The sequence below is a fragment of the Bos javanicus genome, chromosome 2 (genome assembly GCF_032452875.1).
Source record: "Bos javanicus breed banteng chromosome 2, ARS-OSU_banteng_1.0, whole genome shotgun sequence".
Taxonomy (NCBI): domain Eukaryota; kingdom Metazoa; phylum Chordata; class Mammalia; order Artiodactyla; family Bovidae; genus Bos; species Bos javanicus.
Window position 1 is genome coordinate 125600041 of NC_083869.1, and position 14778 is coordinate 125614818.

Below are 14778 nucleotides of genomic sequence, written 5' to 3' on the forward strand. Positions count from 1 at the left end.
TGTTTATCATTTGTAAAGGGGGAATATTATCCCTCCCCGGGGTCTCTGTGTGCCGGTCTTCAGGAAAACTGCTCTTCTCTCTCCCAGGTCTCCTACTACTATAGATAATAATGTTTAAATCCTCAATAATTAAAACACCCTTGTACCCTCTCAGAGAGCATGGCCTCCTCTTCAGGGTCCCTGTGATGGCAAAACGCCAGCATAAACTGCATATAACCTGGTCCTTGATGGAAGTCACAGACCCTGGGTGGGGCAGGCAGCAGGTGAGGGGGGGGGTGCATAGCTTCCCCAGCTTCAGCCCCTCTTGGCCTCCATCTCTGCTGAGGAACCGGCTCTCTCATAACTTCGACTCACTCTCGGTTCTGTGGCCTTTGCAGAGCCGTTCCCCAGGGGAACCCTGCCTCTCCTGCCGCCTCCTGTTATCCTCTCTCCCTTCTCCCCACCCCCCCAATTGTTTATCCGTGCCTACTCTGTGCATCCGTCACTGAAGAAGCTCATTGCCAATGCTTGCAAAGGAGGAGACTGACAAGGAAACCGAGTTATAATTCATCACCCATCCCCAGCGCTATTGCCCTCCCCGGTTCTGCCCTCAGCGGTGCAGTCTGCTCTCTACTCGGCAGCTTGAGCCATCCTGATAAAAGGGAGGTCAGAACATGTCACTCTTCCGCTCAACCCCCTCCCAAGGCTCCCCAGCCCAGAAGAAAAGCCAGCGTCCTTGCTGTGACCTGGACGGCCTGCCTGAGCTACCTCATCGCCTCCCACTCTCCCCTCTGAGAGCTCCATTCCAGCTGCACGGGCTGCCTTGCTGTTTTTCAACATGCCAGGCATGCTCCTGCCTCAAGCCTTTGCATTCGCCCTTGGTGCCGCTGGAATGTCTTCCCCAGACATCCAGGTGACCTCCTCCCTTCACTCAGGTGTCTCCAACTCATTCAAGGGCTTCCTTGAAATACTGAATACTACTTCCTACTTGCCTTCTGTCCTTTTATCTGCTTTATTGATGTTTTCTTGGCATTATCAAGCGACAGATAATTATTTGCTTATTGTGTGTTCCCCTACTTACAAGAGTGTAAGTCCCATGAAATCTCCTACAGTTTCTCACCCCTCAGGAAAAAAAAAAAATGGGGGAGGGAGAGGAAAGAGTATCAGGAAACTATAAAAAAAGAAAGGCAACACTCACTATACTACTATAGATAATAATGTTTAAATCCTCAGTCATTAAAAGAACTTGCTTTTGGTGCAGGAAGAGACAAAGGAATGGGCTGGACTAGAATGTCCAGAAGTAGACCCAACTGTAGAGAAGAATTTAGTACTTGATGAAAGCGGCATCTCAAAGTGAAGAATGGACTCTCTAATAAATAGCGTTGGGACAGCTAGGTAACCAATGGAGGGAAAATGAGATCTCTACCTCACATTACAGCATTAGGATAAGCTCCAAAGGGGTCAAAGTTTGAAATGTTAAAAAATTAAAATAAAAGCACTAAAGGAAAACAGGAGAGAATCTGTAATCTCATAGTGGGAAAAGTCTAACTGACGACTCAAAAACCAAAATGTCATTAGAAAAGATTGACAAAGTCAACTATATAAAAATAAAAAACTTTTGCATGGAAAAAAAATCATATAAATAAAAAAATTGCATAAATCAAGTCATAAGATGAATGACAAAATAGAGGAAAAGATTCACATCTCAGATCACAGACAAAGGATCATCTCTCTAATTTATAAAGAATTCCTGGAAGGCCACTAAAAGGATCAACAATCTAGTAGAAATAGGCAAAGATATGAATTGACAGTTTGCAGAAAAGTAAATACAAATGGCTTTTAAACATATGGAAAGAAGATCAAACACAGTTGAAAATAACGAAAATCAGGAAAAACATGGTGGGATACCATGTCTTATCCGTCTGGTGAAAAATCCAAAAGTTTAATAATATACTCTGTGGGCCTTTCTGTAAGGAAACCATACTCTCACACCTGCAAATATAAATTGGTACAAGTCCCCAAAAGGGCATTTTGGCAAAATCTATCAAAATTACAAATGCATCCAGATATTCTACTTCTGGGAATTTATCCTTCGGATATACTTGCAGAAGTGAGAAATGATGTATGGACACGATTATTCTCGGCAGCGCTGTTTGCAATAGCAATAGACTGGAAACAACTCAACTGTCTGTTAGTAAGTGCTGGGTTAGGCAGAGTACAATCCATTCATAAAATGAGATACTCTTTAACTATGAAAGAGAATAAGGGAGATCCATGCATCCTGACAGGGAAAGGATATCTGTAAGGGATAGTAAGTTTTAAAAGCAAGGTACAGATACTTCCCTGGTGGTCAATGGCTAAGACTCCATGCTCCCAAGGCTGGTCAGGGAACTAGATCCTGCATGTCACAACTAAGACCCAACATAGTCAAATAACAAATAAATTTTAAAAATAAACAAATAAATTTTTTAAAGTATATGTTAATTTAAAAAAGCAAGGTGCAGAGCAGCATATATGATATTCCACCTTTTGTAGGAAAAAGAGGGAGAATTATATATACAGCTGACCCTCTAACAATTCAGGGTTACGAGCTCTGAAGCCCTGCACGGTCAAAAATCTGTGTACTGCTATGTCTGCCTCAAAAACGAAGGAATTGATAATGACTCACACAAAAGCAGGAAGTGGGGAACTCCCTAGTGGTCCAGTGGCGAAGACTCTGTGCTCCCAATACAGGGGTGCTAGGTTCGATCCCTGGTCAGGGAACTAGATCCCACGTGCCACAACTAAGACTCTATACTGCCAAATAAATAAAAAATAAATATTTGAAAGAAAAAAAAAAAAGCAGGAAGTGGGAACAGTTCAGATAGAATCAGGATTCAAACTTCAGTTCTTTTGATTCCAGATACTGGGATCTCTAATCAAACACAAACTTTCCCCCACACAATTAATTTAAAGATCTATAAAATGAAATCCCTTGAAGTCTCCTACAGATCTTAATATACCCATTCTACAGCTGGAGTTTGTCCAGGTACCATATTTATTGGGGAAAAAAATCTATGAATAAGTGGACTTACACATCTCAAACCCATGTTGTTCAAATGCCGACTGTGTAGTCATAATCTTACTGAGAGGCAGTATAACCAGTGATTAACAGCACAGGCTCAGAAGCCAGACTGCCTGAGTGCAAATGTACTTTTGGGTGCCAGGCTGGGTTCAGTAGTGTCCCACCAAAATTGATGTCCGTCTGGAACCTGGAAATGAATGTGACCTTATTTGGAAATAAGGTCTTGTTTGCAGATGTAATCAAGGTAAAACAAGGTCATTCCTACATTCAGTATGAATGGTATTCTTATAAGAAGAAGAAAATTTGGACACAGAGACAGGCAACACACATATGAAGACAGAGGCAGAGACTGGAGTGATGCATCTACAAGCCAAAGAATTCCGAGAATTGCTGGCAACCACCTGAAACAAGGAGATGAGAGGCTTGGAACAAATTCTCCCCAGAGCCTCCAAGAAGGACTGAACCTTGCTGACCCCTCAGTTTTAGACTTTTAGCCTCCAGAATTGTGAGAGAATAGATTTCTATTGTTTTAAGCTACCCCGTTTTTGATAATTTCTTCTAGCAACCCTTGAAGCTGTAGTGGTAATATAGCTACTTAGAAGCTGTGTCATCTTGGGCAAGTTATTTAGCCAGCCTCTCTGTGCTCCAGTTTTCTCATTGGTTCTGGAACCAATCCCCAGCAGATACCGAGGGACAATAGTCACCAAGTCTCTATATTCTTGGACAAATAATTCAGCCTCCCTGGGCCTCAGTTTCCCCATCTGTAAAATAGGGACAATGAGATTGACCTTTCTGTACATTTACTGTGCACAGTAACCCAACAGGCACCTCACATGCATCGTTTCACTTCATCACAAAGCAGATTTTATTAATATACCCATTTTACAGATGAGGAGGTTTAAGGAGTTTAAGCAGCTTGTTCAAGGTCACTTGGTCAGTAAATCGAGAAGTCAGGATTTGTCTAGAGGCCAGTGTCAGGGTTATGGAGAGAAGGCAGTGTGAATCAGTTCAAGCAGACCCTGGGTCAGACTCCAGCTTGTCCATTCATTCACTAGTTGTATGACCGTGGATAAGTCTCTGGAGCTCTCTGGCCTCTAACCTTATTAACTGGAAGAATGACTCTACTTTGTAGGGAGATAATGCAGGTAGAATGTTTAGAACAGGGCCTGGCACACAGTAGGTGCTCAATAAAAGAGGATCCCCGCCCCCTTCCTTCTTTGCCCTCTCCCTCCCTTCTTCCCCTTGTCTGGTAGGGATTTCAGGCCTGTGGGCTAACCTGGCTGAATTGAGACATTGTTGGTGTTCCCTCCTCCCATACTGATGAAGATCGGAGGACTTCTGGGGGCATACCCACTCCAAGGGTCTCTCCATTCCCAGGGAGCCTCAGCCTGCGGCCATCTGGGGATGGTCTCCAGTCTGATGTACACACAGCCCAAACCAAAAGGGGAGAGCCCAGCTCCAGGCCTGACACGGAAACCAGAGCATTGTGCCACCTTGTTGCACAGCGTGTGTGTGGCTGCGGTGTGCACACAGGAGATAGAAGCATTGGCACTCTAGCAGGGGGTGGGTGCGGGGGAAGTGTCTGACCCTCTGCTCTATGTTGAGTGACCTGCTGGGGCCACAACCTGTTGGGAGGTGAGTGTGTTGTGTGGACGTCTGTTGGCACGGTCCAGCTGGTACTTGTCAAGTGACAGCCCAGTAGGTTGCTAAAGCTACGCATGGTGGAGCAAACAGGAATTGTACCCCGAGGGCCTGAGCCACCCGTACTGGCCCACTCTCTTCCGCCCACCGCCCATTGTCACCGCCTCACTTAGCACCCTGGCCCCCAAGGGCCTCGGGTCTCACAGGCTGCAGGAAATACCAGGGAGCACTGGGGCAGAGTAACCTCCCCCACCCCAGGAGGGCTCCTATACTCAGGAAATAAACAAGCCCCCCATAAAACAGGAGGGGCTGCAGGTAGACTGCAGACACACCCTTGGAAGCAAGAGTCTGTACTCAGCAACGCTCCCCACTTCAACCAGGAGTCCCATACTTGAGAAAGGGTTGCTGAGGAAAGGAAAGGAGTCCTGCCCAGAGGCAGAGGGATGGCCAAGTTAACCTGACCCTTATCTGGAAGCTCCAGGGTGCCAGTGGGATGCTACATAAGGACGGGCTTCTTCTTGGTGCCACCGACATGGAGGCAAATTGGATATTGGACCCCAAGGCCCTGGTCACCAGCATCACCTTGGAGGCCATACTGAGGGACTGCGTGTGGCTGAACTGGAGTTCGATAACCAGCCCTGAGGGGCAGGAGAGAGCATGAGACTGGACTTCCAGGGACTCCAGAATCGTTGGACTGCAGACTCAGGGCTGAAGGAGTTCTCTGGCAACCTTCAAGGCCATACACCATCTCCACCACTATTCTCACTCACCTCTGAAATATCCCAGTCCACCCCATGAAAAGACTTCAGCTGCCTCTGAAGAACTCCTGATCCCTCTGAAATAATCCAGCCTCCCCCAGAAGACTCTCTAACATTCCAGCTTCTCTCTGAAATACTGTAGATCCTCCTCACTCCCCATAATACTCTAGCACAGAGGTCCCCGACCTTTTTGGCACCAGGAACTGGTTTCACGGAAGACGATTTTTCCACAGACCAGGGGTGGGAGGATGGTTTCAGAGTGATTCAAGCACATTACACTTACTATGCACTTTATTTCTATGATTATTTCTGTAATTATTTCATATTATCTCTATGACATCAGCTCGACCCTCAGATCATCAGGCATTAGATCCTAGAGGTTGGGGACCCCTGATCTAGCATCTTCTGAAATAACCCAGCCCTTGGTGAAGTCCTGTAGCTCACCCGCTCCGCATCAGACAATATTCCAGTCGTCTCTGGAGTACTCCGGCCCTTGCTTTGAAACTGCACTCCACTTTTAAACTGCAGCTCAACTTTAAATGTGTGCTCCAAGTTCAGCACTCTTGTTTTCTATCTGCAATATGCCAATGTCCTTAATACTCCTCACCCCACTAGAGTACTTTAGTCCTAACTCTCATTATAATCTCCATCCCCCGTGAAGATCTTCCAGCCCCTTCAGTAACACTCCAAGCCCACTCTATAGCCCAAAACCTCTGGAATGTTCTGCCTGGCCCCAGAGATGGACTCCCAGGCCTGCCTAGGACACACTGCAAGGTAGTTCTTGCTCTGGCACTCAGTCTGCTGGTTCCGATGCCCTCCTGGGCCTCATATGGCTCCTGGACGTCCGCGTAGTGCACAGTGTCAGTATCCCTTCTGGGAGGAGGCTCCCACCAGCTTCCTCACAGTCCTCCAGCCAAACAGACTCTCCTTCTAGAAATCTTCCCCCGGCTCTGCCCAAGTTAAGAGCCCCACTGACCAAACATGATTGTAGTCCCCAAGGGTTAGGGGCACCCAGGGTCTGGGGGACAGCACACTGCTGACCTGCCTGGTTGACTGGTCAGGAGCTCCCTGCCTGGGTCAGCCACCCAGGGTAATCCTACAGGTTCAGCCCTAGCACCTGGCCGGTTTCCCCCTCGTGCTGCTCTGAGACACCTGTCCTGTGGCTCCATAGGTCTAAGATAATAAGGCAGATAGGCCAAGACCAAGTTGCCTCTGTTCAAAAAACACAGTGACCCACTGTGGCCCCCCACCAGGGAGCAGAACGGGGCCCATGAGGAAGGTTTGGGGGGCCACTGGCCCTTTTCTGTGCTTATGTAAGTGTCACCCACTGGGTCACCCTTATGTGAATGTAGCCAGAATCTAGCAAGTCCCTGACCACAAGGTGGCCCCATGGAAGGCGCTATTAATTATGGGTTAGCAAATGGAAGGAACTAGGTTCCAAGCCCAGCTCTGTTGTGTTACTTTAGGTAAATCACTTACCTTCTTTGAGCTTCAGTGGCTTAGCCTTTGGAACAGGTAATAATCCCTTTTAAAAAAAATATTTAGTTATTTGGCTGCATTGGGTCTTACTTGTGGCACTAGGGCTCAGTAGCTCCATGGCATATGGAATCCTAGTTCCCTGGCCAGGAATTAAACCGCGTCCTCTGCACTGAAAGGTAGATTCTTTTTTATTTTTTTTAATATTTATTTATTTATTTGGTTGTGATGGGTCTTAGAGCATGTGGGATCTAGTCCCATGGCCAGGGATCGAACTCGGGCCCCCTGCATTGCAAGCACAGTCTTAACCACTGGACCACCAGGAGAGTCTCCAGATAATAACCCTTATCTTGCCCTGTACCAGTTTGCTTCAAGGCTCAAGTGAACTAGTAGTTAGAGAATGAATCTTTCATTTAATAAATATTTATTGAGTGCCTACTATGTACCAGATCTGCATCAGACATAGACATAATATATTTATTATTTCTCCCTGCACCAACCAGTCTATGAGCATGAAGAAGGTAAAGTATAGAGTGATAGAGGAGAGATTCCAAAACTCCAATTCAGACATCCCTCTCCGGCTCCTAACAGCCTGTTGTACACCTGCTATGTACAAGGTACTTTCAAAGGCATCATATCCTTTACTCCTCATCCTGGAAGATGAGGAGTTCTGGTTTTACTGATGTAGAACTAAAGCTTAGAGTTGTTAAGTCATGGTCTAAGATAATATAGTAATTTATGGGGCCTAAACTTTGGTCCATCCTGCCTTTGACAAAGAAGAGGTCAGAGCAGCACCACACCCCGCTGCCCTCCACGAACCAGGTCTATTCCTGGAGCCAGGACCACTTCTGTCCTCTGAGAGTCCCTGGTCCATACAAGACAAGAAGACTAGACTCCAAGCCAGACATCTGGAGGTTGAATAGCCCTCATAGGGCATCTTGTCCCACCCTGTCCTTGTACAGATCAGGAAACAGAGGCCCAGAGGTGGGTAGACACTTGTTCAAGGTCACACAGCCCATGAGGGGCCCTGCCTCTTACCCAGGTGAAAACTTGCTGTGTACTGGAGTGGGTTGCCATTTCCTTCTCCACTGTAAAAGACAGAGCATGCCAATAGCCCTCCTTCCCAGGTGGTGCTAGTGGTAAAGAAGCTGCCTGCCAATGCAGGAGACATAAGAGATATGGGTTCGATCCCTGGGTCGGGAAGATCCCCTGGAGGAGGGATGGCAACCCACTCCAGTATTCTTGCCTGGAGAATCCCATGAAGAGAAGAGCCTGGCAGGCTTGGCAACCCACTCGAGGATTCTTGCCTGGGAAATCCCATGGACAGAGGAACCTGGCTACAGTCCATAGGGTTGCAAAGAGTTGGATAGGACTGAAGCGACTTAGCACAGTACAGACCAGAAGTGCTCAATGGCCAGAGAAGGGGAAAAAAATACTGCCTGCGTATAAGACTGAGCCTGGGCAAGAAAAGAGGAGAGACAGGCTGCCGGTCAGGGGGACCTCTGGGCCAACGGTTGGCAATCGGTCTCGTGTGCATCACCAGGGGGTCCATCCCCTACCCATACATGAGGACAGTCCACGAGGACGCCCTCTGTGGCTCACCCAGGTGCCTCCTGAGACCAACCATTCTGCTGCTGAGCTATTCTGAGAACGTGGTTCTTCCTGCTCCTGAACTGAAACTTGGCCGCCCGAGGCTGCACTGCTGGTCAGAATTCTGTTGTCCGGGTCTCCAGGAGCATCGGCCCAGAGCCACTGGGGTAAGGGAGCGGCTCTATCAAAGTTCTCGGCAGTGAGCCATCTCCTACTTCTGCTTGAGGACCCACCAGACACTCCCTCCTCTAAGGAGTCATCTTTCTCCCTCAAGCAAGGTTCATTCCTTCCTTTATTCAACTTATTTTTATTTGTGGCTGCGCTGGGTCTTTGTTGCTTTGCCTAGACGCAGTAAGTGGGGTCTACTCTTCGTCGCAGTGTGCAGGCTTTCCCACTGCAGTGGCTTCTCTTGTTGCAGAGTATGGGCTTTAGGGCACGTGGGCTTCAACAGTTGCAGCCACTAGCTCAGCAGTAGTTATGGTCCATGGGCTCTAGACCTTGAGTTCAATAGTTATGGCACAGGGGCGTAGTACTCCGAGGCATGTGGGATCTTCCCAGACCAGGGATCAAAGCTGTGTCTCCTGCATTAGCAGGCAGATTCCTATCCATCGCACCACCAGGGACATTCCTTTCATTCTTATTTTCAACCAGTGTCTATCTATTGATGTGCTGGGAACTATTGATATGCTGCGAAGATCTAGGGACAAAACCCCTGCCCTAGTGGAGCCAAAAGCCTAGGAAGGAGAGAGGAAAACACGTTGACCAATACACACCATGATAGCTGTGTTTTTCCCAAGAACTCTCTAGCCAAGTTTTATATGCTACATTTGGCAATGATGTTTTCTCTTTGGTCTCTTTTCATATAACACAGTGACCCCCATCTTGCCTTTAAAAAAAAAAAAAAGACAAGTTTTTAAAATGACCAGGTCAGTGGTCTTCCAGAATATTCCACATTATAGCTGAGTGTGAAGGTTCCCTCTAGTGTTGTTTATCCTCTTCCTCTAAATCCGGTATCACTTGTAAGTGGAAGTTAGGTGGAGAGCACAGATTGGCAAACATTTTCTGGAAAGGAGCAGAAAGTAAATATTTGGGGCTTTGCAGCACATACCAGAGAAGGCAATGGCACCCCACTCCAGTACTCTTGCTTGGAAAATCCCATGGACGGAGGAGCCTGGTAGGCTGCAGTCCATGGGGTCACTAAGAGTCAGACACGACTGAGCGACTTCACTTTCACTTTTCACTTTCATGCATTGGAAAAGGAAATGGCAACCCACTCCAGTGTTCTTGCCTGGAGAATCCCAGGGATGGCGGAGCCTGGTGGGCTGCTGTCTCTGGGGTCGCACAAAGTCGGACACGACTGAAGCGACTTAGCAGCAGCAGCAGTAGCAGCGCATACAGTCTCTGTTGCAAGCATTCAGCACCGCCATTGTAGCATGTACACAGCACACAAATGGAGCATGGCTACGTTTCAGTGCAACTTTATTTAAGGATGTTGAAACTGAGATTTAATGTAGTTTTCGTATATCACGCAATATTATTCTTTGATTTGGGGGGAACCATTTAAAAATGTAAAAATTGGGACTTCCCTGGTAGTCCAGTGGTTAAGAATCTGCTTGCAATGCAGGGGACACCGGTTCGATCCCTGGTCTGGGAAGATCCCACAAGCTGCAGGGCAACTAAGCCCACGTACCACAACTACTGAAGCCCCCATGCCTAAGAGCCTGTGCTCCTCAACAAGGGACATCGCTGCAGTGAGAAGCCAGAGCACAGCAACAAAGAGGAGCCCCTGCTCGCTGCAACTAGAAAAAAGCTGGATGTAGCAATGAAGACCCAGCACAACCAAAAAAATAAATATTTTTAATGTAAAAACCATTCACAGTTCATGGGCTGCACAAAAACAGGCAGAGACCATCTTTGACCCATGGTTTGCTAAGCCCTGATTGGATTTAGGTTAAGCATCTGTAACAAGAATTCTTCATAATGATGGTGATTGTCTAACAGTTATTGAAGGAGGAGGCACAAGGGCCAACTTACACGAGTTATGGGTGAGTTACGGGATGTCCACTAAATCTCTCCATTGAAAAGAGAGAGCCTCTTTGCAAAAGCCCGGTCAGCTGTGCAGGACTCCTTCTGCACCATGTGAACACTGCGTTCTTTACAACCTTTCACTTAGGGACTTCCACGGTGGTCAAGTGGTTAGGAATCTGCCTGGTAATGCAGGGGACATGGGTTCAATCCCTGTCCCACACGCTGCAGAGCAACTAAGCCCCGTGTACCACAACTACTGAAGCCCACATACCTTAGAGCCCATGCTCCAAGACAAGAGAAGCCACCACAACCAGATGGCCGAACACCTCCAACCAGAGTAGACCTTACTCTCTCCAACTGGAGAAAGCCCACATGCAGCTATGAAGACCCAGCACAGCCAAAAAAAATAATAATTTTGTAAAAATTCAAAAGAAATCCCTTTACCTGGTGTTTTTGGTACCTTCGATGCACTGAACTATGGCCTCCGTTTAAATTCATAAGTCAAAGCCAGAACCCCAATGTAACTATCTTTGAAGACAGGGCCCTTATGGAAATAATTAAGCTTAAATAAGCCATAAGGGGCTTCCCAGGTGGCACAGTGGTAAAGAATCCACTTGCCAATGTAAGAGACACAGGAGACCTGGGTTCGACCCCTGGGTTGGGAAGATCCCTTGGAGGAGGAAATGGCAACCCACTCTAGTATTCTTACCTGGAGAATCCCATGGACAGAGGAGCCTGGTGGGTCGAAAAGAGTCAGACACTGAGCATGCATTCATATAACCAAAGCCATAAGGGTGGGGCTCTAATCCAAAGCGTATCCTTATAAGAAGAGACAGTGGAGAGTGCCTTCTCTCTCTGCCAGGTGAGGACACGTAGAGACGCTGGCCATCTGCAAGCCAGGAAGAGAGTTCTTACCAGAAACCCACGTTGATCTGGAACTGCTAGCTTCCAGAACTGTGATAAATAAATGCTTGTTGTTGGAGCCACACAATCTATGGCTTTGGTATGGCAGACCGAGGTGACTAATGCAACATCACTGAGAGTTTTTGCCTAAATCGATTATCAGTTGAGGCTACAAGATGGAGTTTTTCTAGTTCTCACATTCCTTCTAGTATATTCACTTCAGTTCAGTTCAGTCGCTCAGTCGTGTCCGACTCTTTGAGACCCCATGAATCGCAGCACGCCAGGCCTCGCTGTCCATCACCAACTCCTGGAGTTCACTCAGACTCACGTCCATCGAGTCGGTGATGCCATCCAGCCATCTCATCCTCTGTCGTCCCCTTTTCCTCCTGTCCCCAATCCCTCCCAGCATCAGAGTCTTTTCCAATGAGGCAACTCTTCGCATGAGGTGGCCAAAGTACTACTGGAGTTTCAGCTTTAGCATCATTCCTTCCAAAGAACACCCAGGGCTGATCTCCTTTAGAATGGACTGGTTGGATCTCCTTGCAGTCCAAGGGACTCTCAAGAGTCTTCTCCAACACCACAGTTCAAAAGCATCAATTCTTCGGTGCTCAGCTTTCTTCACAGTATATTAGGTGACATTTTTCTACAAAGAAAAGCTTTCCTTCAAGTAGCAATGAACAGCAGCCTCTCCAAAGAAAGGCAGGATAAATGCTACATTTTCCAAGGGAAAGTTTGGAGGTTTTTGTGTGTTTTTTTGGGTGGGAACTTCTGTTTGTATGCTGAGAGGTTAATTCTTTGGAGAGGGAGAGACAGGGTGCAAGAGAGGAGGTCACAGAAGGTGTGAAGTCCTAAAAAGGTGTGAGGATGTGGAGTACAAGTGGAGGAAGGAAGGGGAGGACAGAAGAAACGGTGTGAACTGGCCCTCTGGGTGGATGTACAAGGCCAGCTTACTAAGAAATGTGCCGGAGGATTGCTGGGCTTGGTTGCATGCTAAGTCACTTCAGTCATGTCTGACTCTATGCAACCCTGCGGACTGTAGCCCGCCAGGCTCTTCTGTCCAGAATTCAGAATTCCTCTGAATTCTCCAGGCAAGAATACTGGAGTGGGTTGCTATGCCCTCCTCCAGGAGATCTTCCTGACTCAAGGACTGAACCCACATCTCTTATGTCACTGGCATGGGCCCGCAGGTTCTTTACCATGAGCACCACCCGGGAAGCCCGCTGGGCCTCGTTAGTGTTCTTGGAATCTGGGAGCTGTCACCCTGTCTGTCTGGCAGGTGTTTTTCTCCTCCACACCCAGAAAAGGTAGATAGTTTGATTGCTGCAGGTCTGGGGCTTTCCAGGCAAGCACCCTGGGGGGTGAGGGGCGTGGCAAAGGGGCACCACCACAACTGACCACAGAATCCAATATGGTTGAAAACAGAAGCGAGAGCAAGAGTGATGGCTGGATGGGAAATGGATAGGAGTGCTCAGCTACTTGCTGGCCCTTGGTTTTTAGTTTTGATATCAGTTTTCAGAATTTATTTAAAGGAACATGCAAGCATGGGAACTACAACCACTAATGACAGTGAGAGAGGGTGTTCAACAGGCCCCTCCTATGGCCTCTGTGTCCTGCGCCCATCGTGGGGAGCAAGTGCCACACGGAGGGCAAGGACTGGACCTGCCTCCTGTTCGAGCCTCTACCACCCAGCCTGGCACGGGCTAGTGACAGGGAAAGTTGAGTTTGATTGGCTGAATGAAAGAAGGATAGCAAACACTTTATACAGCGCTTACTATGTACAGGTCACTAGTACATATGCACAAGTCACTTGCTAGGTACGAGCACGCTGATTTCTCCCAAGACTCCTAGAAGGTAGACCCCCCCATTTTACAGATGAAGAAACAGAAGCACAGAAAGCTAAAATAATCTGTCCAAAGTCATGGAGCTAGAAAGAGGCAGAGCTGATCTACAGACCAGGCAGTCTGGGCCCAGAGAGTCCGTATTCCTCATGACCAGGATATTCTGAATGGATGAATGAGAGTCATAGAATCGGCTTATCTCTGTCCTGGGTGAAGCCAGGTATCTCTTGAGGCCAGAGCCCAGATCTGGTCAAGAGAGAGTCAAGTCAACCAACAATGAACTGAGAACTACTCTGTTCTAGATTCTGACAACTGCCATGAAGGAGACAAACTCGGTGCTAAGGGCAAGAATAAAGGGACCTCCTTAGATGACGTGGTCAGGGAAGGCTTCTCTGAAGAGGCAGCACTTCAGGTAAAGGATAGAAAGGAGCCAGTGCTGTGAAAACAAGGGAAAGAGTGTTCTAGGAAGAGGAAACTGCATATAAGAAGATCTTGAGGCAAAAAGTCAATGTATTCTAGGAACTGAAAAAGATTGCAGTGTGACTGAAGAGGAAGAGGGCCCAAAAGGAACTTAAGAGGTGGGTAGGGGCCACGACTCTTCCGAAGCCACGAAAAGGGTTTGGATTTAGTTATTTTTCGCTATTATTGAATTGTATTTTTTTTATTCTAAGCAGAATGGGAAGTAAGCCATTTGAGTTGGGTTTTTTAGTTTGTTTGATTTTTTGCCATTAGTGTTTTAAGCAAGGAACTTATGTGGTCTGATCTGTATTTTAAAAGCAACAGTTCTGTTCTTCCATTCATTTGGATAGTCAGTCATTGATTCTTCGATATTTTCATTTGTTCTTTAATTCTTACATTCATTTATTTTTTCACTGGACTTTCATTTGTTTGCCTGCTAGTTCCTTTGCTTCTTGATTGACTCATGCACTCCTGTACTCAGAGAACCTGCCTCTCTGTGCCAAACCTTGCCCGGACTCCAGGGGCCTTGCCAAGAGCCAGACACAGTCCTTGCCCTTGAGAAAAACATATCCCACACCCCACACCCCAGGAACCAGTGGTCACCAAGCAAATGATGCTGAATGTTCTGCTGGAGATGAGAAGCCAGACCTTGAAGGATGACAGAGCCTGATAGATTGGCCAGGCAGGGGCGGGGGGGACGGTCCCCAGGGGAAGGGACCAGTGCCTTCATGTCTATGGTCCCTAAGCCTGACACCTGACCAGCAATGATAAATATCTGTTTGTTAACTGAACAGGTGGGACAATGGTCAGGCAGGAAGTACTTGATGGTGTCCAGGAGGTGATAGTGTCCAGCCAAGGTGAAGCCACCCTCCACAAGTCCCTGCAACTCTAGCTCCTCCCCTGTGCCTTCTTCCCCACTCTTCCTCCAATAAGAAAGGCATTCTTACCTGTACCCTTCTGTTCTCTGCTGCCCCGCAATCATATTGAGACACACCTGAACACAGGCATGTGCACAGGCATTCACAGCCATCCCTGCTCACAC